The sequence below is a fragment of the Numida meleagris genome, chromosome 2 (assembly GCF_002078875.1).
Source record: "Numida meleagris isolate 19003 breed g44 Domestic line chromosome 2, NumMel1.0, whole genome shotgun sequence".
Taxonomy (NCBI): Eukaryota; Metazoa; Chordata; class Aves; order Galliformes; family Numididae; genus Numida; species Numida meleagris.
Window position 1 is genome coordinate 43,029,043 of NC_034410.1, and position 24,446 is coordinate 43,053,488.

At 44.1% G+C, this 24,446-nt stretch overlaps 1 long non-coding RNA gene across 1 annotated transcript; it reads left to right on the forward strand.

Annotated features, from left to right (window-relative positions):
- On the forward strand, positions 414-23,324 carry LOC110394989. The gene is made up of 3 exons (XR_002436086.1): positions 414-573; positions 669-755; positions 23,106-23,324. It is a non-coding gene; the product is annotated as an uncharacterized LOC110394989 (long non-coding RNA).

Here is a 24,446-nt window from a genome sequence, read left to right on the forward strand (position 1 = left end):
TTGACATATTTGCAAGCCCAACACTTACATTGTTACCTTATGCTAATTTAAACATTGTTTTCTACTCTTTACCTTATGGAAGCACAGTAAATGAGTAACAAGTAGAAAGTAGCTTGATACCTACAATCTCCAGCACACATTAGCACTGCTTTTACGTTAATGTGATGCTCAGATTCCTTAAGGTCTGTTCAGGATTTTTAATGCCTATCTTTCCATAAATCTGGAAAGAGTGATGGAGAAATAGGAGGGCAAAAAGGTGTATATGAAGTCTGCAGCATGCCTTTAGACATGCCATTAGAGAGAAGAAATGAAATTCAAGTTTTTATAAAAGTTTATAAACTCTAAAACGGTCCACAATGCATATGCAAAAAGTAATTCTCGGGCAGTCCTATGGCTCAGTATCTTGTGAAATACCAGATGCACACTGAATGCTTTATATCCCTTAGGAAAGTAGACAGTCTTTGCTTTCTAATGATATAAACAAATCCATTCCTGCTTTAGTGCCCCCGAGGATTCTCTGTCTCAAGCTAGACACCATTTCAGTTCTGTAGACTTGCTGTTGAGGGGCTGTAGGTAAGTGTAGATTCTGGAGATAAAATTCTTTTTTTAAGAAAGTAAGATAAATCTTTTGCATGTCTGGCATATTGTTCCGTATTTTCAAATTGTAGCTACTATATGTAAAATGTTGGTGTGAGAAGCTACCACGTGGCACGCACTTGTTGGAACTCATTTTCCTAGAAGTAAGGAAGTCACAGGTACATGATAAATAGAGTTTATTGGATATTAAGCTGGTTGACTAATTACCTACCCACTGACAAGACAGTAACAGTGTTTTTTGTTCTAGTCGCCTGGATATCACATGGTTAAAACTGATCGCCAGGCCTTGTGAACAATTAGTCATTAAATTTACAATTATAGAATCATAGAATCACTGGAGTTGGAAGGGACCTTTCAAGGTCATCTAATCCAACTCCTCTGCATCTACAGCTAGATCAGGTTGCTCAGAGGCTGGTCTCCAGGTCTGGGGCATCCACCGCACGCAGCTCTGAGCAACCTGTTCCTGTGCTTCACCAGCCTTATTTTAAGAAACTTTTTCCTTATATCCAGTCTAAATCTCCCCTCTTTTAGATTGAAACTGTTTCCCCTTGTCCTGTCACAACAGACCGTCTTAAAGTGTCTGTCCTCTTCCTTATTAAAGCCCCCCTTTGATACCAAAAGACAGCTCTATGGTCTCCCCGGAGCCTTCCCTTCTCCAGGCTGAACAGCCCCAGTTCCCTCAGCCTGTCCTCACAGGAGAGGTGTTCCATTACTTTGACCATTTTTGTGGCCCTCCTCTGGACATGCTCCAGCAGATCCATGTCTCTCCTGTACTGAGGACTCCACATCTGGATGCAGTGCTCCAGGTGAGGCCTCACCAGCACAGAGCAGTGGGGCAGGATCACCTCCCTTGCCCTGCTGGCTGCTCTTCTTTGAAAGCAGCTCAGGATATGGTTGGCTTTCTGGGCTGTGAGGGCACATTGCTGCCTCATGTCTAGCTTGCCATCCTCCAGTCCCCCCACGTCCTTTCTGCAGGGCTGTGCTCCATCCTTAATCCCCCAGCTTGTACTGATAGTGGGGGTTGCAGTTGGGCAGTGACCCAAGTGCAAGACTTTGCACTTGGATGTGTTGAACATCATGAGGTTCTCTTGGGCTCACTGCCCCAGCCTGTCTAGGTCTCTCTCTGGATGGCATCCTGTCCCTCAGGTGTGTTGACTGCCTCCCACAGCTTGGTGTCATCTGCAAACTTGTTGAGGGTGCATTCGATTCCACTGTTGGTGTCACTGATGATGATATTAAAGAGCATTGATCCTAGAACTGACCCCTGAGGGACACCACTCGTCACTGATCTCCATTCAGACATTGAGCCATTGACCACCGCTCTCTGGGTATGATCTTCCAATCAAATAGCCCACACATCATATCCATATTTTTCCAATTTAGAGAGAAGGATGTTGTGGTGGGCCATGTCGAAGGCCTTACTGAAGTCCATATAGATGACATCAGTGGCTCTTCTCTTGGCCTCTGACGCAGTAACATTATCATAGAAGGCCACTAGATTACTCAGGTAAGGACTTGCCCTTGGTGAAGCCATGCTAGTTGTATCACCTCCCTGTCTTCCATATGCCTTAACATAGCTTCCAGGAGGATTTGCTCCATGATCTTCTCTGGCACAGAGGTGAGGCTGACAGGTTGGTTGGGTTTTCCTTTCCGCCCTTCTTAAAAATGGGTGAAACATTCCCTTTTTTCCAGTGACCAGGGACTTCACCTGATCGCCATGACTTTTCAAATATTATCAAGAGTGGCTTGGCAACTGTGTCAGCCAGTTCCCTCAGGACTCTGGAATGCATCTGAATGGGACTCATAGACTCACTTATGGATGTTCAGATTCCTCAGGTGGTCACAAACCTGATCTTCACTTACAGTGGGAGGGACATTGCTCCCTGAGTCCCCACCTTCCAACCCATCCTCTTGAGAGGTGTGTGAAGTGCCAGTGCAGACTGTGGCAAAAAAGTTGTTGAGTACCTCAGCCTTCTCCTTGTTTGTTTTTACCAGCCTGCCTGTGTCACTCTCTAGGGAGAGTACACCCTCTTGGGCTTTCCTTTTCTGGTTGATGTATCTGCAGAAGCCTTTAACGTTCTTCTCTGCATGCTTTTTCAAGTCCAGTTCCAGCTGTGCCTTGGATTTCCTGACCTCATCCCTACACAGCCTGGCAGCAACCCTACACTCCTCCTAGGATACCTGTGCCTGCTTCCACTGCCTGTGTATTTTCTTCACTCACTCCAGTTTGACCAGCAGGTCCTGGTTCAGCTATGCCGGCTTCTTTCCTTCCTTTCCTGACTTCCTACATCTGGGAATGGAGAGCCTGTGTGCCTTACGGAAAGCTTCCTTAAAGATCTGCCAGCTCTTCTTCCCTCTCTTGTCCTTGAGGACAGTTTCCCAGGGGGTTTTGTTGACTAATGTCCGTTCTTGATGTAGAGGGCAATGCCTCCTCTCCTCTGTCCTCGCCTGTCCCTTCTGAACAGCTTGTAGCCATTGACAGACACACTCCAGTTGTGGGAATCATCCCACCAGGTTTCAGTGATGGCAACTACATCATGGTTTTCCAGTAGCACAGTAGCTTCCAACTCCTGTTCATTTCCCAAGCTGCATGCATTGCTATAGAGGCACTTCAGCTGTACAGCTCACCTTGTTACTTTCTTGGAGGATAACTCCTTAATTCCTTCGAAGTATTTCCCTTGAGTTTCCCTATTCCATATAATTCCTATATTCTCCTATTGCCTCAGTGGTCCCTGTCTCATTGTTATAAGATTTCAAGTGTGCTGCAGTGTTGCCAGCACATCTTGAAGCAGCAGGTTGAGCCCCTTGTCCCTCTAACCTAGCTGTGCCATCCCATACCTTATCATGGGCAAGCTTGATGTTACCTCCCTCCCCCTTCAAACCTACTTTAAAGCTCTGCCAATGAGCCCCACTAGCTTTTCCACACTGACAGTACCCTGCTGGTCAATCTTACATTAGTTCCTTCACTTTTGGATTTCAAATACTTGCTTCCCTCCTACCTCACTTTTAAGAGGTTCCCCATATCCAGCAACGTAAACCTGAGAGGTAAGACTCCATGTAACATAACAAGAAGAGAGCAAACTATTCTAAATTTCAAAGTTTTCACTGAGTCCACAGCAACAGACTTATGCCTTTACCAGCCATCTAGACCTTGTAAAAGCAGGTATTATTGGTGCAAGGACTTATCTGAAGGAATTTATTGGAGAACACTGTGTACACAGCAAAGGAAAGATTCTCAGCCACAACAGGATTTCCCTTACACTCTAAGAACTAGTGTATAAATGAAAATGCCATCTAGTCTCCTCTGCAAATCTGGGTTCTCACAAAGATAAACATGGAATGATAATTTTGTTTTTGTCCAAACTGGCAGTCTTTCTTCCCCATTTTTCTCCTATAGTCCCTCACCTCCTCACTAAGCTCCTTGTTTTGGTTTAACCTGGCAGGTGGCTCAGCACCACACAGTCATTTTCTCAACCCCCCTCTTCCCAGTGGGATAGGGGAGAGAATAAAAAAACCCATAAAGTAGAACTTGCAGGTTGAGATAAAACTATTAGAGAAAAGGAAAATAATTATGACAAATACATGTACATATATGAATGCATATAACAAGTGATGCACAAGCAATTGCTCACCACTGCCTGATCGATGGCCAGCTAGCCCTCCAATCAGCAGAAGAAAGCCAGGTGCACTCCCATCCCCTTCAAAACTCCTTCCATATGAAGATCATATGGTATGGAATATCCCTTTGGCCAGTTTAAGTCAGCTGTCCTAATTCTGTTCCCTCCCAGCTCTTTGGCCCTTCTCTGCAAATGGCCTTGGCTTTGTACAACATTGCTTAGCAGGCAGCTAGAAAAAGAGGTGTGTTATCAGCATTGTTTTTCTCCTAAAACCAAAACATGGCATCATACCAGACACTCTGAAGAAAACAATTCTGTCCCAGCTGAAACTAAGACATGCTGCACTAAAATTTTTTCTGCTCCCAAACCCTTCTGATGACTCTGTCCTTCTGATGTTCATGATTAAAAAAATATGATAGGAAGATGCTACCACACAGTAGAATAGGCTCCCTTGTGAATAATCTAAAGCTGTAAACAAGCAGTGATGGTGTCTTCCCCAGAGATTGTAGCTAGACAAGGCAGACCGAAGGAAGCAGTGGTAAGTGATTTCTCATTAGCAAATCTGGAACTACAAGATAGAGGATTTACAAGGTTTACATAGAGGAGATGTGTAGCAGACCTCAAAACTGAACGCAGTTCCCCTGAAGGCTGCACCTATGGCAGAGCACCTCTGCTGACCACTATTTTTTTCTAACTGCCAACATAGGGTTCTAAATCCAGGTAAGTAGAGCTGAGCACTTTCAGCTCCCACTGACAGAGAAAGGACTGAGGGGGTCTCAGCCCCTCACAGGACCATGCTGTCCTTTGCAGGAGGGCCACAACAGCCCTGCTCCAGGCAGGCCAGTGTGGTTCAAACCCTGCCACCCCCACGCTCTGTTTCCTGCCTGCGTCAGAGCCTTCTTCTCTTATTTCTCTTGTCTCTAATCTACCAAAAACACGTGTGGGAGTATCTAAATTAAAAATAGATACCTAGGGAAAAAAAAAAAAGCAGTTGGAGAGCTGATTTGCAGCTGAATTATTCATCCTCTGCATCCCTCTTATACCAGGATGGTAGGAGGGCTGTGCAGGTGCGGCCTGGCTCAGGGACTGGTGATGCTGGGGAGAGACAATAACCTTGCATCTGTCTGTCCCCTTGCTCCCACCAGCAGGCAAAATGCCCCATACTGGTCAATTCACCTGTTTTTTAAACCAACTATTTAGTGAAAACACCTTTAAACACTGCCCAGCTCCAATCCCTTTGCTTACCCCCCTGTAACTGGACTAACACAGCTTGGTCCTCGCAAAGACAAACAACTGAATTAGTCTAACCTTTTAAAAGGTTATTGGAACGTCCTGTTCCATTAACAACAACCCTTACTAGAGAAATACATGAAAAACTGTTGCAGTGCTTTTATTGGCTGGGTATGAGCACTGGCACTTTGGTGTTTTGCCAGCACACTAAACTGCAATTTGAGAGGCCAGGAATTATTTCCCCCATGTATCTGCAGGGATAGTTCTCGGTTTTATTCAGTCCTCTGGTAGCTGTGACTGCAGTGCACCTTGCAAAAATTGCTGGCAGTTGTCACTTTTCTATGCAAGGAATTTTTGTGAATAACATTTTCATTCCCACTAAGAATCATTAAATTACCAGAGCTATGTTTAAAACAACAACAACAACAACAACAACAAACCTCAGAACATCCTGAGACATGAAAGGACAAAAAATCAGAACTTAACTTCAAAGCATTCTCCATGGTTCCTGTACAGCACTCTGGTTCCCTTGCACAGCGCGATGTGTATGTTGGTGTGGTTCTTGACTAGTCCTTGGCTGGAGCCTCGTGGGATCCCAGCTCAGGTGTCCCTCCTGAGGATCCAGCCCTGCCATGAAACTCGCAAATACATGAAATCTGCAATGGCTAGGAAAAAAAAAAAAAACCTAGGCATTTGCTAGTGCCACCTTGCTTCCAGCAGATAAAAACTCCCAGTTTAAGTGGTGAGATCGGCAGGATGTTAAAAATTTGTCTCACACAATCTCAGCCCAACTCCTCTGGGCAATGGTGGATGGTTTCCATTTCTGTGTGCTTCCCTCCTAATGCTTTCCCATTGGTTCTCCCATCCGTGGGATCCCAGGCCCAGGTTTTTCCTTCCACAGCTCCTGCTGAATACCTCCATGGGTGTCACATTCCCTGTCTCATTCTCACAACCTGGTGTCTCCCATCATCAGCTCATTGACAATCCAGCTGCAGCTGTCTTGGAGGTGTGCTAGTGTTTTAGCACTCTAATCTTCCCCCACAAAACTTTAATAGCTTCATTCTGAATTACAGTAAGTTGTAGTCCTCAGAAATATGTAATGAAGAAGAAAGGAAGGACAGTCCCACCTCACTTTGCAGGCATTTGAAGAGGAAGATGGCAACAGCTGCAATAGCACCTTTTCTCCTCCCCTGGTCCAGCACATCTTTACAGTTTCTATGTCAGCTGGTGACATCGCACAGGTGGAGCAGGAGACTCCAGCCAAGGTACCAAGGGATTGCGGTGACCAAGAGCAATGGGAAAACTCTTGCCCAGCAGCTGTAAGCCATGGTCTGCCCAAGGAAGCACCTGGACAGAAATGTTACAGTCTCTTGCATAAACTTCTGACCTACTTCTGCAACTCAGGGATACTGGCTGTGCCAGATATCAGTCAGTCTGGGAACACATCTCAATGTTTCAGCTTTGGCTTCTTTTACTACTTGGCACCAGCAGTGTCAACCCTTCACAGCAGGCAATGCTGCTGGGAGTACGCCTGCGAGTTGTATGGGCCTGAGCATCCTTGTCTAGGCCATAATGCCAAGTCACTGCCAGAACATAGCCAGAAAGAAGCCCTGCAGTTTTCACAGCCCTCCCTCTCCCTTCTGCTAGATTTGTTGTTGCCTTGCCTTTAGCTGATAAATCTCAGCTGGGAGGCAGCTGCTCACTACCCACTGAAATGGGGCCAATTTCTCCAAAAAGGACCATTCAGTGACAGTCCTGCTACTTTCTGTATTCATGCATATCCTCCATACGCTTCATTTTTTGCAGCTAAACATTTAGCTTCATGTGAAGATTTGCTGAGCACTGAAAGATAAAACAGGCTGGGAGAGAGGAGAACAGAGACAGAGAATGCAATTTGTGTGATGTCAAAAGAGCACCAGACTTTAGTGTTACCTCTGATGAAATGCTGAAGGGCAAGGTGAGAAAATGTACATTTATTAGCATTGATCAGTTCTTCCCTGGCTGGACTCACAAAACAGCAAGGGCTAAGGAAAAGAGTGAGTGGCATTCTGCTGTGTATTTAAGCATGAATCATCCTCCATCTATTGCAAATCTCTCTCTCTTTTTTTAATGTAGTTGAATTTTCATGAAGGAATATATGAACTTTGGCTACAACAGATGTCATCTTGGAGGATTTTTTTTAATATCTGACTGTAGCCCCAGTATAATGGGCAATGCCGGGCTTTCATCTTTCACCACTACTAGCTATAAAATGCAGAACAGATGATGATTAGCATGCATTACTTAAGAGAAGTTCAGCACTCAGTGAGTCAGGGTACAGACCAGGAATTATTTGTTGAATGAATTCAAAAATAATCCACTGAAGCACAGACACATTTGAGAACATTGCAGTCTGTTCAGATTCCAAAGAGCCAGTGTGCAGGGAAGATAGCTATGTTAATGTGTTCACCTGGCCTTACTCGGAGCAATGCAGGGAGGATTTGGGGGAAAGACGGAATAAAGGTGACCAGTGGGCATATGGCCGGGCTCTGGAGGGTTAGCTCATAGAAACAGAGAATATGCCAAGTGGGAAGGTACCTGTAATGATCATCAAGTCTAACTCCCAGCTCCACACAGCACCACCCAAAACCCAAACCCAATGTCTGAGTGCGTAGTTCAAACACTCCTTAAACGCCAGCACTTGGGGCCGTGCCCACTGCCCTTGGCAGCCTGTTCCATGCCCACCACCCTCTGGTGCAGAACCTGTCCCTAACCCTCAGCTGCCCCTCCCCTGACACAGCTCCATGCCGTTCCCTCGGGCCCTGTCGCTGTCACAGAGAGCAGAGCTCAGCGCAGTCCCTCGCTCCATGTGAGGAGTTGCAGCCACCATGAGGCCTTCCCTCAGATCCTCTGCTCTGGGCTGAACAAACCAAGGGAAAGTTCTGGCATGCCCCTGGTATGGGGTTTTGGGGTGTGAGGGAGAGGTTTGATGGTGGACTTTCAGCTCCAACTCCCAACTTCTGGCTGAATGTCCACAGGAAACCCAGCTAAAATTGGCCAAGGCAGCTGCTGGAGAGGGGAGCAGGATCCAGGGAGAGTGGGGGCTGCTGGGGCCCTTCTAACAGGCTGCTTAAGAGCAGGCTTCAGCTTTCACAGCCCAGCAGTATGGACTGAAGCACCTGCAGCAGGGCTGTGGGCTATGGGAAGTGCATAAAGCTAGCCTGGAAACACAGTTTGAATGGAGAACGGTGGGCAGGTGCTGTGCCTGTGTCATCAGCCCCAGCCAGCACCCAGGAGCATGGGCTGTGGCTGCAGCAGAGCTCCCTGCGTGACCGCCCTGCTGCGCTTTCCTTCAGAACATTTAAATCTCTCTTAACAACTGTCTTCATGCAGAGCCTGACCTCTGCTGCGCTTTCTGGATGCTGGGAGTTCTTTGTTGCTATTATTATTCGCTCTGCCCTTTATGCGGTGCCAACACTGCTGCTGATATATCTGCTATATTTCAAGGGCCTCTTCCAAGACCCCAGTTTTCCAGGAGAATAATTCCCACTGATTTATATGGACTGCAGAGGATCAGGCCTCTAGAGACAGAAATGGCCACTAGGCTGGCCTCCGGCTGCAGGCTTGCACAGCCTGAAATGAAATGGCTGCCCTAGGACTGTGGGGCTGGGGGCTGACAAACGGGTCCAGCCAATGTTTCTCTTCACCCAGAGCACCTGGTGCAGGCAGTGTCTTACTGCTTTCTGGGATTAGATAACTGCTTTGTAAAGACATTCCTTCTGACAACTGGTCATTGTTTTCTTCTGCTAAATTTCCACCAGTTACTCCCAGCTCTCTCCTGCACTGTATAATGCTCGTGCTTGCCAGATGTGCAGGCAGCTACCTTTCTGTTGTTCTCATACCTTTTGCAGCCTAGGCAGGCCACGAGAACCAAAGCAGATTAAAACGATTTGAAACTACTCTAATTTAAAAGTGTGGGCAGCTCAGAGCCTGCCATCTGCCATCAGAAGCCGTTCAGTCCCTTGTTCACAGCCCTGATTTGGTGTTGTTGCCCAGAGGATGCTGTGCAGTGTGCAGCAGCTGTGCGTGCAGTGAGGCAAGCACAGGTGATGCACCAGGACCAATTCCTCGGCTGGTGGCAGAGCTGTTTCCCCCTGCTTTGGACAGAGTCCCTTTGTGAAAACTTCTCCATCCTTTGTTTCTGAGTTTGGAGCTAGAAGATGCATATGGGAAAGAAGGACTGTCAGTATGTTTCCTGCTCCCAGAGAGCAGAGGAATACCCACATTGTGTTCACACCGTTGCCTAGGACCGTTAGAGGGCTCTTAGGAAGCACAGAACTCCAGAAATGCCCTGCTGACTCCTGGCTAAGGGTGGATAGTGGGCTGCCCTTGAGTTCTCACCAGTGAGACAGGGAGACAAAGAGCACAGAAAGATGTATTCTGTGTTTTCAGTGCAGGCAGCTCCTGTTTCTCTGATCCTCAAGTCCAAGCTGGCAGATGATTGGGTGTCCCTGTTAATAAGCTTTAATTTTTACAGAACAGGGTTGGCCGTGCCTTAAGACCAAACACGATTCTTTAAAAAACTCTCAGGTTTTTCCCCTCAGACAAACCAGAAACCTGGCACTTTAGCAGATGAGGGATTTCATTTGTCACACTGAGACTTAGTGACTAAGTGTGACAGTAAAAGTAGGGTGTTAAGTGGTGGAGTATTTATTATCTTTTTTAACAAATTAAAATTAGTTACCTTTTAATTGTCTTTTTAAGCAGCTTCTGCCCCATTTCTGCTCTTTGCCTCTTGGCCACAGATCTCTGCCCTCTCAGTTGAGCAAAAGATTGTATCAGTGATATAACAGAGGAGACTAACATCACCGCCACCTGTGAGTTAGTGGGCAAGGATGTTAGCCAGCAGCTGCCTGATGTGTTACTGCCCAAGCAGAGTTTACATGGGTACCAACCTTGTCCGAAGCTAAAGCCACACAGTAGCAGAGTGCTGGGGTTCTGCCACTGATGAACTGAGATAGAAATGAGCTCTCAAGTTGTCAATGGCTAATCCGCATTTGGGAGCTTTTTCTTCACTCCCATCAGTTTCTCTGCTGCAAATTAGAGGTGGGTTTTTTTTAAATGAAAACATAGAGTGAGCACAGAGCAGATGCCGAGTGACATTTTCCCTGTGTCCTGTAACATGTGTGAGTTGAGCAGTCTGGACAGTAGTGACAAAAACCTTGTCATCAGAGCAAACTTATTAAGAAGCTGGTGTCAATTATCTCTTGGCAGCACAGAAGACCCATTGCTAAGAGACAGGAAAAGCTGTCCCCTGTTACTTCATTGACAACAAGCTCTGATTTACTCCCTTGATTAGCAGTTTACATAAGAGAGTTGGCTACGCCTTTTGGAGGAGGTAAAGGCTTTAGTGCCTGCATGGGTTGGTCCTCCAGGATGGAGAGAATGTCTAATCCTGCCCCTCGACTTGGCCCATGCTACCTCCCCCTTCCCACCCCAACAGCTTGTTGCCTGTGCTGTTCCCTTGCCCCTTGCTGGTGCAGCTCCTCTCTGCCATGTGAGAAAATGGAGAGGGGGGGAGGTTCGAGGGCCTCCCACCCATGGTGCCATGTGGGACTGAGGTACAAAGGCTGCATTTGGGCTAGCAGGGCATTAGCACCCTGTGCCACAGCCATGGTGCTGGCCTTACAACACAGTCACAGATGTGGGTTATTCTCTGCCACTAACGAGAAGAATTGTTTTAAAGCTCTCTGCCACCTTCCTGTTTCACTTTTAAGAAACAGTGCCTATTTTTAGAAGCAATTACTGACAAACACTAGGTTTTCCTGGTCACATCCAATGATAGAAATGTCTGTATTGCAGATGGCAGCATTTCTAATCCTCATGAGACAAATTTCCTGGAACCAAACAGAAGACAAAGTGTGAATATCACAGCATCATTTAAGTAACTTGCCTGTTTAGTAGAAAATCAGTCAGCAATACACAACAATTATTTAAAAAAGCACTGCCTCGGCCATCCATTTTAAGTTACACGTAAACAGCTCAATCTTTCCCAAGCTAGTTCTGGCTGCAAAAGCAAAGCAAGGTAATGAAAACATTGTTTTGAACTGGGAATTAATGACCACGTTCCTTGATGATTGCAGACATGTTTCTTCACTGGCACAGCTCGACACCCTCTGATTTCTTTCCCTTCTTGAACCACTATAGTAATGAGACAAAATAAGATATACAGCTTTGTTGGGAATTACTAGTCCAGAACAAGCATGCAAGCCAGGAAACAGAAGAACAGGGTCTTCAAGGGCCTCCTGTCAACCTTCTTGTTTAAGCTGGGAGTGCTGGCTACAGGCTTTCATAGATGAGTAATCAAACAACCAGAGAGAAACACAGCAGCTCCAACAGGACGTGCTCATTAGAGAAAGGTAATGCTTGATGAGCAGAATTTCTTCAGATTAGCCTTTGCTCTGTAAGGTTATTGTGGGAAAAAAGTATTGTATGAGCAACTTGGGGAAAAAAAAGCAGCAGAGAAATAAAACTGAGAAGAATTTGTGTTTTAAGCATGAATCCCTCTTCTTAGTGTTTTCTGTCATCAGAGTATCACACACTTTAACATACCGCATTCTATGCTGGGTAAAGGCCTGATAAGGGGGCACAAGAGAATCCTCTCTCTGTGCCTGAGGAAACTGCAGCCCACAGCCACTAGCTTGAAGGATGCCGATTTTTATTTCTGCACATTGTCTTTCTTTCAAAAGGATAATTAAGTCAGCAAACCAGTGGGTCTCAGCTTACACATCTACCATTTGTCCAGAAAACATTTTATTCAAACCTTCTGTATTTCATGTATGGAAAAGGATCTCTTCTGATCATCTTCACAATACAACCCATTACTTTCAGAAAGAATACGTACTAAATGTTAACTAGGTACAAGCTCAGACTGTATAGCCCTTATAAAACTTCTTTGTGAAAAAATGAGGAAATAGCCCCTTTCCAGTCTCTCGTATCATGCTAGCTCTACATTTTCCACCTGTCTCTTTCCCAGCCATTCACTCATCCTCCAGTGGAGCTGGCTTAACTCAGCACTGCCTCCACTGACCTACACAGAGCTATGTGGCAGGTGAGCTTTAGGAAGGAATTGCCAACTTCTGGTAGAAGTCAGCAGAAAGGAGGAAGAACTTTTCATACTTATCTACTCATCTCAGGGAAGACTGAAGTAGTTTGTTTTTTTTTCTCCTGCATTTACCTCTTCCCCTTTCTACGCAACAAATCTGTTTGCATGTTCGTATAGTCAATTTAAATGAAGCTCCCCTCCTCACTTTCCAAAAGGTAGAAATAGGCCAACAGGTTGATGTCTATGGAGCATACTTTCTTTGCCGGACCAGACCTACCAACAGGCAGAGCAGACCGCTGGCCCACAGCCTCACCTCTGTGGGCCGCACAGTCTCCTCCGTGGTGTGTTGCTCTGTAATTCACCTCCAGTGCTGAGAAGCCTCAAGCCCACTCTCTCTCACACTTTTTATGAAAATGGTGAATTCAAACCATGGTACTTCCCAGGCCAGATTGCCACACTGCCCTTATATAAATGAGCTATTACAAGGCGCTCTTTCCAGGGGAATAGCAGCTCAGCTAGTCCAAAGGTTACCTTACAATGCATTAATCATCTGCGCCTAAATTCCCCCGGCAGTTTGTATTGCTGTGTGACAGTCTCTGGAAATAAAACCTTTGGTGTCAAAGCAGATCCGAACAACGCTCTGCATGCCTCCGGTGAGTGGATCGAAGCATTTAGCAAGAGAACTGACTACAGCGTTTCTCTCTGTCTCCTAAGCCCCAACCGCTACTGCAACAAATTGGCCACAAAAAGACCCACAGCTAATGCTGCACATCATAAGGATAATAGCTGCCCTTTGGGTGTTGTTGGCCTGGTAAGGATAGCACCCACGGCTCCTGAGAGGTCACCATACCAGGCCTGGCATTTAAATGTGAGATTAAAAGCAGCTGTTCCTTTATCAGTGTGAAGATGGATACAGATGAAGCACAGGGTATAAAAATAAATTGCAGCCGACCATCACCTTCTTTGTGGGCTGTAACCCACTCCAGCAGCAGCTCTTGCTGGAAGAAGTAGCTGCGGCATGGCATCTTCACCCGCTGCCCTGTGTTTGTAGAGGGGGCTTGGGCGTGTGTCCCCCAGCCCTGCTGCTCTGCAGCACTACTGGGGAATGTGTGCAGTGTGTGCAGGGCTCTGGGGTTGGGACAGCTGCCCCTGCAGAAAGGCTTTGTTTGGAAGGGCTGAATGAGCAGCTGGGAACAATGTCTGGGGCTGGGAGGAAGGGCACTTACTTAGAATCACAGCATTATAGAATACCCTGAGTTGGAAGGGACCCGCAGGAGTCATCAACTTCAACTCCTGGCTCCACACAGGACCACCCAAAAATCAGAACCATTTCTTAAACTCCAGCAAACTTGGTGACATTTTGTTTTAATCTCAGTGTTATATTTCTGTAGTAAAAAGCATCTGTGTAACTTGCAGCTTGAGGAAGAACAATGTGGATCTTGCTTCCAGCCTCCACTTTGGAGGCACCCAAGCAGATACTACCACCTCTGCAACATGGAAAATCCTGCTGTATGGGCAGGGCAGGCAGAGCTTTCTTGATGAAAGCAATACTGAGACTGTCGTGATGGAAACACAAATTGAACTATTAAAAATAGCTGATTCTAATATGTCGTTGTGCGGGTAAGCTGTTTTCTTTAGAGCATAAAAAATTGTTGCTGTTTCTGTATGAGGAAATGAGAGCAGAATAGAACATTTGGCAGACAGTTTTCAAAACCTTAATCCTAAGAAAGGGTACTTTTAAACACTGCTTCTAATTTCTGCAGTAGGTTATCTAGCATTTATTAACATGTATGTCATTTGTTTAGAAAAATCAGATGATTCAAACCAACATAAAACAGACATTTATCTTTTAATGAAGAATGTCTGTGTCTATGAATATATCTGAACACCATCATTAATTGCACAGTGAAGCATTTCTTGTTGGCCCTCAGTATCTGAAATTCTGTGCTGCCTGTACCCTCCTAACTCTATGCCTTTGCCAGTAATGCTGCACTTTTTCCATCAGCAGATATCATGCTGATGCAGTGCACAAGACAGCACGCTGATATATGCATTCTTCAAACTTAGATATGAAGCTGGAATGATCCTAAGCATCGAAAAGGAATCATTTTCAGGAAGGGACCAGGCAATGAAAAACTGTTCCCAAAGTGCTGGTGTTGGAAATTCAGCCAGGAGACCCTCAGAGCTGTGGGCTTTAATAGAAACTTCCTGAACTGCAGATGCCTGATTTGTTTTATGTATGATCTGATCGTCTGCCTTGAGAACGTATCACCACAAGTCGTAAGTCATAAATATTTAACTGTATCAGTGGTGAGGGCTGTTTTTTAGAGAGCTCAATTAATTATTACCAGATTTCTAGGTAATTGACTGTCTTTTAGCTGGCACTTAAGTAATTTATTAAAACAAAACTGGCAGGATTATGTCAGGTAATTAAGAGAATGATATTTAAGTTCTCATTTTGGTTCAGTTCTTACGCTGGCCTTCATTTACTTCACTTCTTCTGAAAAGTCATCAAATCTCTAGTTCCCAGTTTTAAAGATATGTGAACAGACGTCGCTGAAGTTATATATGTGATCATTCTGTAAAAATCTGGAGCTCTCTGCTCTGTCATTGTTGGACAGCCACAGGAAAACCTCCTGTAATCTCCATAACACAATGAAAAGCCATGTGGAGTGTGTGTTAATCTTTGGTCTGAACCGTCAAAATAAGCAGAGGATCAGACAGAGAAAAATGAATTCCCCAAAGCATGAGGGACCTCGGTCACTTAATGCTTCATGAACTCCAGCTTGCCTGTAAATTAGATTTACTGGAGTGACTCGGTATGTAAAACATACTTACTCTATTAGCAACTGTAATCTTTCTTATTCTCTTATTGCTTTCAACTAGTTAAAAAACTGCAGCCAGAAGAAGGGGACAATTACCAGAGGACCAGCAGATCTCTTTGCACTCTTTTTGGCCTTTACAGTAACAGTATTATGTCCCTGGAGACGTGTAGTACCAAGAAAAGGGATAAAATTTTGCCTTCCATTCCTTTGGTCCCTCTTCAATTTGGTGACCTTGTGTAGGTTTAAAGAGAGTGAAAACGTATTAGTTCTGTATGCGTAGCATGCACAAAAAATGTATCACAAACCAGCCGAACTACCCACGCTTGATTACCACTTGCATATTTATGCAGATCACCCTGATGGTTTCTGTGGAAGTGACACAAAGCAGAAAGGTTTCTTACAGTTTGTCTCGGAAGGAGGGAGGTCCTTGTCTAATCAGAACGAATAGGTGAGGACATCAAGGCACTAGCTGACAGTGGGGCATTGCATCTCTCCCACTGGTCTGTCCCCATCCTAATGAATGCCAGCATGCTCTTTCTCGGCAGAAAATTGACTTCCCTGTTCTAAACAGCACATTTAGCCCAGCATTTTCTCAGCGTCTAAGGAACGTCAGCTGTATTCTCTGTCTCAGTTCCTTTCCTGCCAGGTAGACCTTTATATGTGATCAAGACTGCATCTTAAAATAGCATGCTGGAGATAGTGCTGCTCAGCACACTCCAAATGTTAACTAATTGCCACAGCAGCCCGGCACAGTGCACGCCTGGGACCCATGCTATGCACTGATTAGAAATTCTCCCACATGGGGAAGTGTGGGGGAGAAGGATGGCAAGAGGCAGTGATAAAGAAAAGGAAGATCAAATCAGGCAGGCAGAGAGAACAACCGGTAGATCTAGCTGAGAATGGCAGGGATGAAGGCAGCAGCACCCAGAGGATGCACAGTTGTTACAAACTGGAGGGCTTGATTTTTCTGCTCTGAATGCTGTTCGCATCAGGTACTACTGCAGTGTGATGCTCCGGCCAGTGCCAATGTGCATGGTGTCCACTGCAGAAAAAGACCAGGAGGTGACAAGTCTACCAGAGGGGACAACACATAGCCCAGACTGGGGAAGAAACTAGGAAAAATGACAAATGCCTCCGCAGAGCCCCAGCGGGAGTCAAACCTGACCATGCAGCTGTGACCGGTCCCCTGCCTCCATGCCTTGCCTTTCCACTTGGGCAGAGAGCCACCCAGACAGTCATCAGACACACCACGCTTTGAATGTGCCTCCCCTCTGGGCTTGGGAAGCTGCACGTGCATCTCAGTAAGTCTCCCACGGCTCCATGATTTCCTGCTCATCCATCCCATACTCACCACAGCATGCTCAAACCATTCTATTTATCTATTCTCATCTGCCTTGTTAAAGATGTACTTACACACTGATGTAACTTGACTCTTACTAATATATATTAGGCATATGGTTAGTATTGAAAGGGACGTAAGCCACAGCTTCAGTCTATTTTGCATACTTGATATTTGGATTTTTGCATTCTTGAAAAGCATAATCACGAAGTTCCCATTGGCTTTTACTGAGGGAGCCGCCATTTTGTTCAGATACAGGCAGCGGAGCAGCTGTTGGAGATGTCTGTGTTTCCAAGGAGTTCGCTCTTGAATCAGTGTCTAGAAGAGGCAAGAGGCCTGAACAGACAGAACTGCTCCCCTAAAATCACACTTTCAGGAGCCTAGGCCAATTTTGCATTATTACAGTGTTTTGCAAGAGTGAAATTAAGCTGCGCCAGCACGATGGAGCAGGGAAGCTCTAACTTACTGAAAAACTCCCCCATGCACCTGTTCCTGTAGAAATTGAGAGAAAACTCTTTTAAAGCAAGAAATATGAATGTGAAGCATGACATCACCAGAATTCTCTCGCTTGCTCCCATAAGCCACGAGAAGGGTACAGTTACCTAGCAACTCCTGCAAGCAGCTCACTTCAGTAGCAAAGCATTGGGGTTTAAGTGGTAGACACATACCTGGCTCTAAAGCCCCATTCTATTTGTCAGCAGAAGTCAGTGTTTAGAAATCAGAGAGAACCCAGAAGCACTGAAGGCCTCCACTGCAGCCTCCAAAGCTAACCTCGCTGCAGGCCCATCCGGCAGTGGTACTGTGCAGCAAAAGACAGGCTTTTCTCCAACAGAATCAACTCTAAAAGACAAAGTAGGACACGCTGGTGAGACAAACTGATAGGGAATAGAATGAAGTGTTGCTTTTAGATTATGCTGGGTATTGATATCTGTAAATTTCCCTCTGCAACTCTGTATTGATCCTAACCGTGTGTGTCCAGCTAGTGCACACGCTCTAGGAAGGCAGCTGGTTCTAATTTGAAAGCACCAAGAGCAGAGGGATTGGTCATGTCCCAAGTTCTGCAGCAGGGTGAGCTTCCTTGAGAGTGACTGCACTGTCACCTCCGAAAACGGTGCAGAAAAGCCTGAACAAACTGATTACTGGCATTACAAACTGATTATTCCATGCACTTCAAACCTATCATTGCCAACTCCATCAAGTGAGTTGCATGCTTGTTTGTCTTTACATTTGCAAAGAAAACCTGCTTCTCAACTTGCCTTTTCCAGCCCAGTTTGGCATATCCTGAACCATTCACGCAGGCAGGATTTCACCCAGCTTTCCCACAGAGATTGGGATCTGCAAAGAAATGAAACACGCTCTATTTCTACATGTCTGTGTCCAAACTGTCTCATTTATGAGGGAACTGAGAGATAGCCAAAGTCTGTGGCAGATAAGTGTTGAGCTGACAGCAGTCTGTACTGAATAGCTGAGGAAACATGAATTGCAGGAGTGTGGTGTAATGCAATATGTAATTTTATTTATAATCTCATCAGGCTTTTCATGCATTCAACTACTTCCTCTTCCAATTGTCATAGATTTCTGCATGACATTCACAGCTTCTATTTAATATTAAGGTGATTTTTGTTTTTTTTTTCTTGTTGAAACATTGCAATTCTGGGAGATTCATCTATCACTTAGCTGTCTAATCCTTTTGATGGACAGTTCTCCGTCAGTCTTTTCATTAAAAAAAGGGTAAGCCATGATGTCCCTTTTTGCAGTATTTTCATCACAGTCTCCCCTCCTGCAAGCCTGTTCTCTGTTACAGGATATTGCAGTCTCGACTAAGCTAGGGCCTGTGCTAGTCTGATAAATACAGATGTAGATAAACTCCCCAGACCAGAGCAGGGTGGTGCAGAAGAGGAGCCCTGTGTGGGGGGGTCTTGGCCCATCAGGTGCATCCACTGACACCACTCCTGCTTGCCCACTGATCTTCGAGGACCACTGAGGGCTGATGCATATGGATGTACTCCCATGTAAAAGGAGGGCTTTTTGTTTTGGACCTGTAGCTATATAAGAATATGCTATATCATTAAAGGGCTTTGGTGAATGAATGTGGGGTCATACTCAAGAGGTGGATGATGAGGGTGGTGAGGCACTGGCACAGGCTGCCCAGAGAAGCTGTGGTTGCCCTATCCCTGGAGGAGTCCCTGGTCAGCCTGGGTGGGGCTTTGAGCAACCTGGTCTAATGGGGGCTGGTTGGCCAAACTAGATGATGTATAAATGTCCCTTCCAACCCAAACCATTCACTGATTCTGAGCTGAGCTATTTCTGAATACACTGGCTAACCTTGTCCACTCTTTAGTAGCTTTAGATATATATATGACAATGCAGAGACTATTGTCTAGAAGCAGGTGAACACTCCACCCGTTGCCATGTCACTGACTATTTGCATTCTCCAGCACTGTAGAGGAAGATGAAGGAAAACCTAATAGTAAACAAATAGGAGTTTTGCCTTCTTCTTACCCAGACACTAGTAATTTACCTTTTTAGAAACACAAAAACCTATAAGCTTACAAAAGACGGGATAGAGAAAATAATAAGCAAATACTTTAATAATTTATACAAACATCCAATCTGTTTTAAAACCTTGCTAAGTTCTTGGCTCCGGTAGTAGGAGGTTAATTGTACTCTTTATAAGATTGATTTCCTTTTATCTGATTTCAATTTGTTGCCTTTAAGTTAACATCTTGTTTTTGTGTTATGTGAAAGACTAAAGAGGATCACCTAATCTACCTTCTCCATGAAGCGCATCAAGGGAGCTACAACTCTGTCATGTCCTTTTTATCCTTGCCTCTCTAGACTCAGTGCTGCTAATTGTTCCTGCAAACACTGTTTTTGTGCACTGAAGCAGTCTTTCAAGATGCAAGCTTCAAGACATAAGCTCGACATGTTTCTTTGCAGTGTGGTGATCAGAGCTGCAGGGCACTGAGGGAGGATGTGCAGAGAGGCTGTGTGCCTTTGGAGTACTGCAGGTTAATGCCATTGGGGCATCTAGTTCTGCTTCTCAGGGAGGACTGACTCCACCTGGTGAGGCTGGAAGAAAGTTTGCTTCATTTAAGAGTCCATGGTTGGGTTCCCCTAACAAAGAATAAAGTCAAAATGAGTGCCGCACTCCTGTCTAAAGACTTCAGCAATCCTAGAGAGCAAAGGGACCAATTGTTCTTTAGCCTTCCCTTTTTTTCTCAACAAACTGTTAGGAAGGAGTAGGAGCTGCTAGAGAGATAACAAGAATAACGAAAATCCCTGCAGTGCAAGATGTGTGGAGGCTCTGAGAGTCGTGGTACCATCTGTGCCTGTCTATTTACAGCCAGAACAACTAACGCCCAACTAATGGTGAAGAGAAGCAAAGCACCATGTCATGGAGACAGCTCTCTTATCTTACATAAAAGCAGCTTTCTGAAAAGCTTGATGTGTTCAGATGGAGAGAGGAATGGTCACAGCTTACGCTTAGGAGGGTTTATTTATGGAATGGTGTATACCTACCTCTGTTTCAGTCATATCCTTTGAACAATCTTCATCGGATGCTCACAGGCAAGTTTGTTCAGCATTTTTTCAGCAATACGAGGTGTAACATACACAAAACTCAGCATTACAGATAGATCCATGGTTACGGCAAAAGATCAGTAATGAGGGGAAAAGCAAGTAAATTGTGAAAGCAGCCTGCTTGCTTTGATTCAAAAAATATTTCTGCATTTGGTACAGATGCTGTGTGAAAAGAATAGGTGTTAGTCAAAAGGAATGAACAAACTCCTCTGATCATACTTTTCAATTAAAATACATTTTCAAAACAAATATGTTCAAGCTGAGATTTTAAAAAAAAATGATTTTTGAAACATAAGGAAAACACAGAGTTAAATGCACTGTATTTATCTCAGTGGAGTTGTCCTCTGGGATAATTTTAGACTTATGACTCAATTTGACTCCAGCAGGGATAAGAGATTGTATTGGAAGAAAGCACCATTTTCAGGTGAAATGGCTGCAGGGAATTATCCACCTAATGAATGGGCATAGAAAGGTATAATCTGAAGCACGAGACACATCCAGGGAAATGGACAATCTAGAGACAGACACAAATGAAGGAAATATAAAGCAGAAAGGAAGGAAAAAGCATCTGAACTGCGGAAGTCCCTGCACAAGGGAAAAAAAGGTTCTACGTCTCTGGTTAAAAATAAAAAAAGTAGGTAGGGAAACAATTTAAGTTTCACTCAAACCTCAGCTTCAGAGGAACTGATACACATAAAGAAGTATCTGAATATCAATGACCTCTTTTTGCATTCACATAAGGTATGCATTTCAGTGCTCAACTTTTGCCATTGGAGATTTTAGGTGCTAATGATGAATAAAAATCAATCTAAATAACATCTAATGTGATGAACATTATCAGACAGTCCACTAAATTTGCTGCTGTTCTGTCTCCAATGACTTCTGTGAAGCAGGGAATTACTTTCTCTGTCCCTTCATGTATTATTCATTTATTTACTTACTTCAGAACAGACACCTAGACCTCTAAACACTCATAAAAGTAAAATAGAAAAAGGAATAAAAAGCACAATACAAGAGAAGAACAAACGGTCACAGCCAAGACTAGGTACACTCAAATACAGTCACACAGTGAATAGAGGTATGCCATTACCATCATCTTATCAAAAGTTCTGGAAGAAAAGATGAGCTTTTCTCTATTATGTTTGCTCAAAGAAACAGGCTCTTGCAAGAGGTTGTTCTTTTTTCCTTCTGACTGTCAGGTTTCAAATGATGAAGGAGAAATAACTCATTTTGCTGATAAGTTATGAGGCTCCAGAAATGTTCTGTGGCCATCCAAATTGCTGCCTAGAAACATCTCAGGAGACTTCCAGCAGTCTCTGAATACTCTGATATGTACCGCCCAAACCTGCTAATTAGCAAAAGTGCCTCTGAAGATTATACCACCAAATGGATGTAAATTACTCTTCTAATTTCTTTCTTCATTACATTCCTTGTTTCCTTTGATGTTGTAACGCCTTTTTCTCCCCATGACAACAGACTAGCAATGGCTGATAACATCTTGAAAGTAATGGCTAATGTTTGAAATTTTATTTTTCAGCTTCTGTCTTTTAGGGACTTTTCTTTGACCACATTTTGGATTTCATCCTTCTCTGCAGCTTTCCCCAGTCTTCAAAGAATTGATTCCCATTTTCTTTGGCATTTAAGCACTCTTCACTCTTGTTCTCTGCTTTCCCTTCTCCTTGGGTGTTTTTTTTTTTCTTCGTTTTTCTTTATTCCTTTCCCCCCCCAGATATGGCAAACAGTTATCAGACAAAATTATGCTGTTTCCAAATTTAGTGGAGTTGTAGTATGGCTACATGGCTGCACCTTGGACGTTTTGAGAGGAGTTTATGCCCAGATCCTCTGTCATATTTTAGGCAACAGTTTCCCATTGACATCAAGGTTGCGTAAATATCTTTAAGAAACTGTATCTATGTAGCTTGCTTGCCTGAGAAAACATCTGTTTGTTCGAAAAGGAACTGAAACAGAATGAAATGCCCCAGCTGCTAGTCAAAAACTACTTTTGTTCAACAGATATAGTGTATATATCATTGTGTAGGTATGGATATTACACATTATTATCAAAAGAATAAGAATATTTTATGTTCATATATGTCCTAAAGTTGTTGAGTAGTGATGTTTTTCACACTTACATTATTTTACAAAGCTAAGCTCCCAGTAATATAAATGTTAGTGTGTCCAGAAGGAGCAGGGAAGTGATCATCCCTCTGTACTCAGCCTTGGTGAGGTTGCACCTCAAGTACTGTGTTCAGTTTTGGGCCCCTTAATACAAGAAAGACATCAAGGCCCTGGAGTGTGCCCAGAGGTGGGCAACAAAGGTGTGAGGGGTCTGGAGCACAAGTCTTATGGGGAGTGACTGAGGAGGATGGGATTGTTCAGTCTGGAGAAGAGGAGGCTCAGCGGAGACCTGATCGCTCTCTACAGCTGCCTGAAAGGAGGCTGTGGTGTGGTGGGAGTTGGCCTCTTCATCCAGGTAACAGCGACAGGATGAGAAGGAATGGCCTCAAGTTGTGCCATGGGAGGTTCAAATTGGACATTAGGAGATGCCACTTTTCTGAGAGAGTGGGCAGGTGCTGGAATGGGCTGCCCAGGGAGGTGGTGGAGTCACCGTCTCTGGAATTGTTCAAGAAATGTTTAGATGTTGTACTGAGGGCCATGGTTTAGTGTGGAAATACTGGTGATAGGCAGATGGTTGGACTGGATGATCTTAGAGGTCTTTTCCAACCTTGGTGATTCTATGATTCTAAGATTCTATGATTTATTTATTATACGAGTTAAGACGTCCACAACTATTCAACTGTCTACTTTTTATATATCTGTGTTCTTGGCAGCAATACATCTGGCATCCAGCAAATGTTCCTGCCTTTGACGCTTCTTGGTTCTCTCTCCTTTTGCAAGCCAAAGATAAGGATAGTAAGCACAGAAGAAGATTTGTACTTTCCTTTTGTTAATGTTCAAAATTAAGCACAAGATGAACCACCGTGGCATAGCTACCCAGATTCTACATGGGTGTATGATCAGTGGAACCGAATGTCCTACGTGGGCTACTGCTGAAGAATGTTTCAAATAAAGATACTCAAATTGTGCTATAATTTGTCTGTGAAAGAGGATACAAAGATATTCCTTTGTTTAATGGGCCAGAATATATCAAGGGTATGTTATAAACTAAGTAACACCAACACAGGTTTCAGTGTACTGCCAAAAATATACCAAATACTATTACAATGGAGAATGAAAATAAAAGCAGAACATAATCTGATGGCAAAATGAGATATTAATGTATCCATCCAACTGAACAATTTAATCACTGAATAAAACCAAAATAATTTGTGACATGTACACTAAATATTTGCTTATATATACCACAGAAGAAGTCAGCCAAAAAAGAGATGTCTTATTGCAAGATTCAATATTAACACCAGTTGCTGGACTTCAGAAAGTGATCAGGAAATTGTTAAAGAGATACATTCAGTGTTCAGCAAATCCTCTTAAATATTGGCAAACACTTCTGAGTCATGCAAGTCCTGAGTATTGCCATAAACATGCAATATGGCATGACTGCAGATCAATCTCTTTTGCAGCATAGAAAACTTGTTACCCTACAGCATTGAAATCATACAGGAAGGCTTTCATCTCATAACAAAGCTAGAGGAAATAAGCTAAAAATAATAACTCAATCCTCCTTTCATTCTTCAGACATCCTGTAAGAAAGACATTGGAAGGGGAATCATTCATACAGGGAATATGCTTGTCTTGGGTTTGAACAACAGAAAAAACTTCTTAACCCTTCTGCATAGTCATAGTAAACTGACTTTAAGAGGTCTCCTTTAGAAAAAGGGTCATTGTTTTCCTTCAGCGGTGGCAGAAGCAGTGACTTTACTAGGAACTGAGTCGGGTCTGCTCACTGCAGACTAGAGGCAATTTAATCTTTAAAGAAGAAATGCTCAGGCCATAAAATATATATATATACATGTATATATATACACACAGTTCTCTTTGCAAACAGCTACGCAGTCTGGAGACAGTACTATTTCCTTCTGCCTATCACTGCATCTGTGTTGGAGGTTACCACTACCCCAACTCTGCAAGTGGAAGAGGCTTTGTGAATGCTCCCTCTCCAACTTCAGGAAAAGATGTTGATGGGTCATCTTGTTATTAAAGATAATATGAGC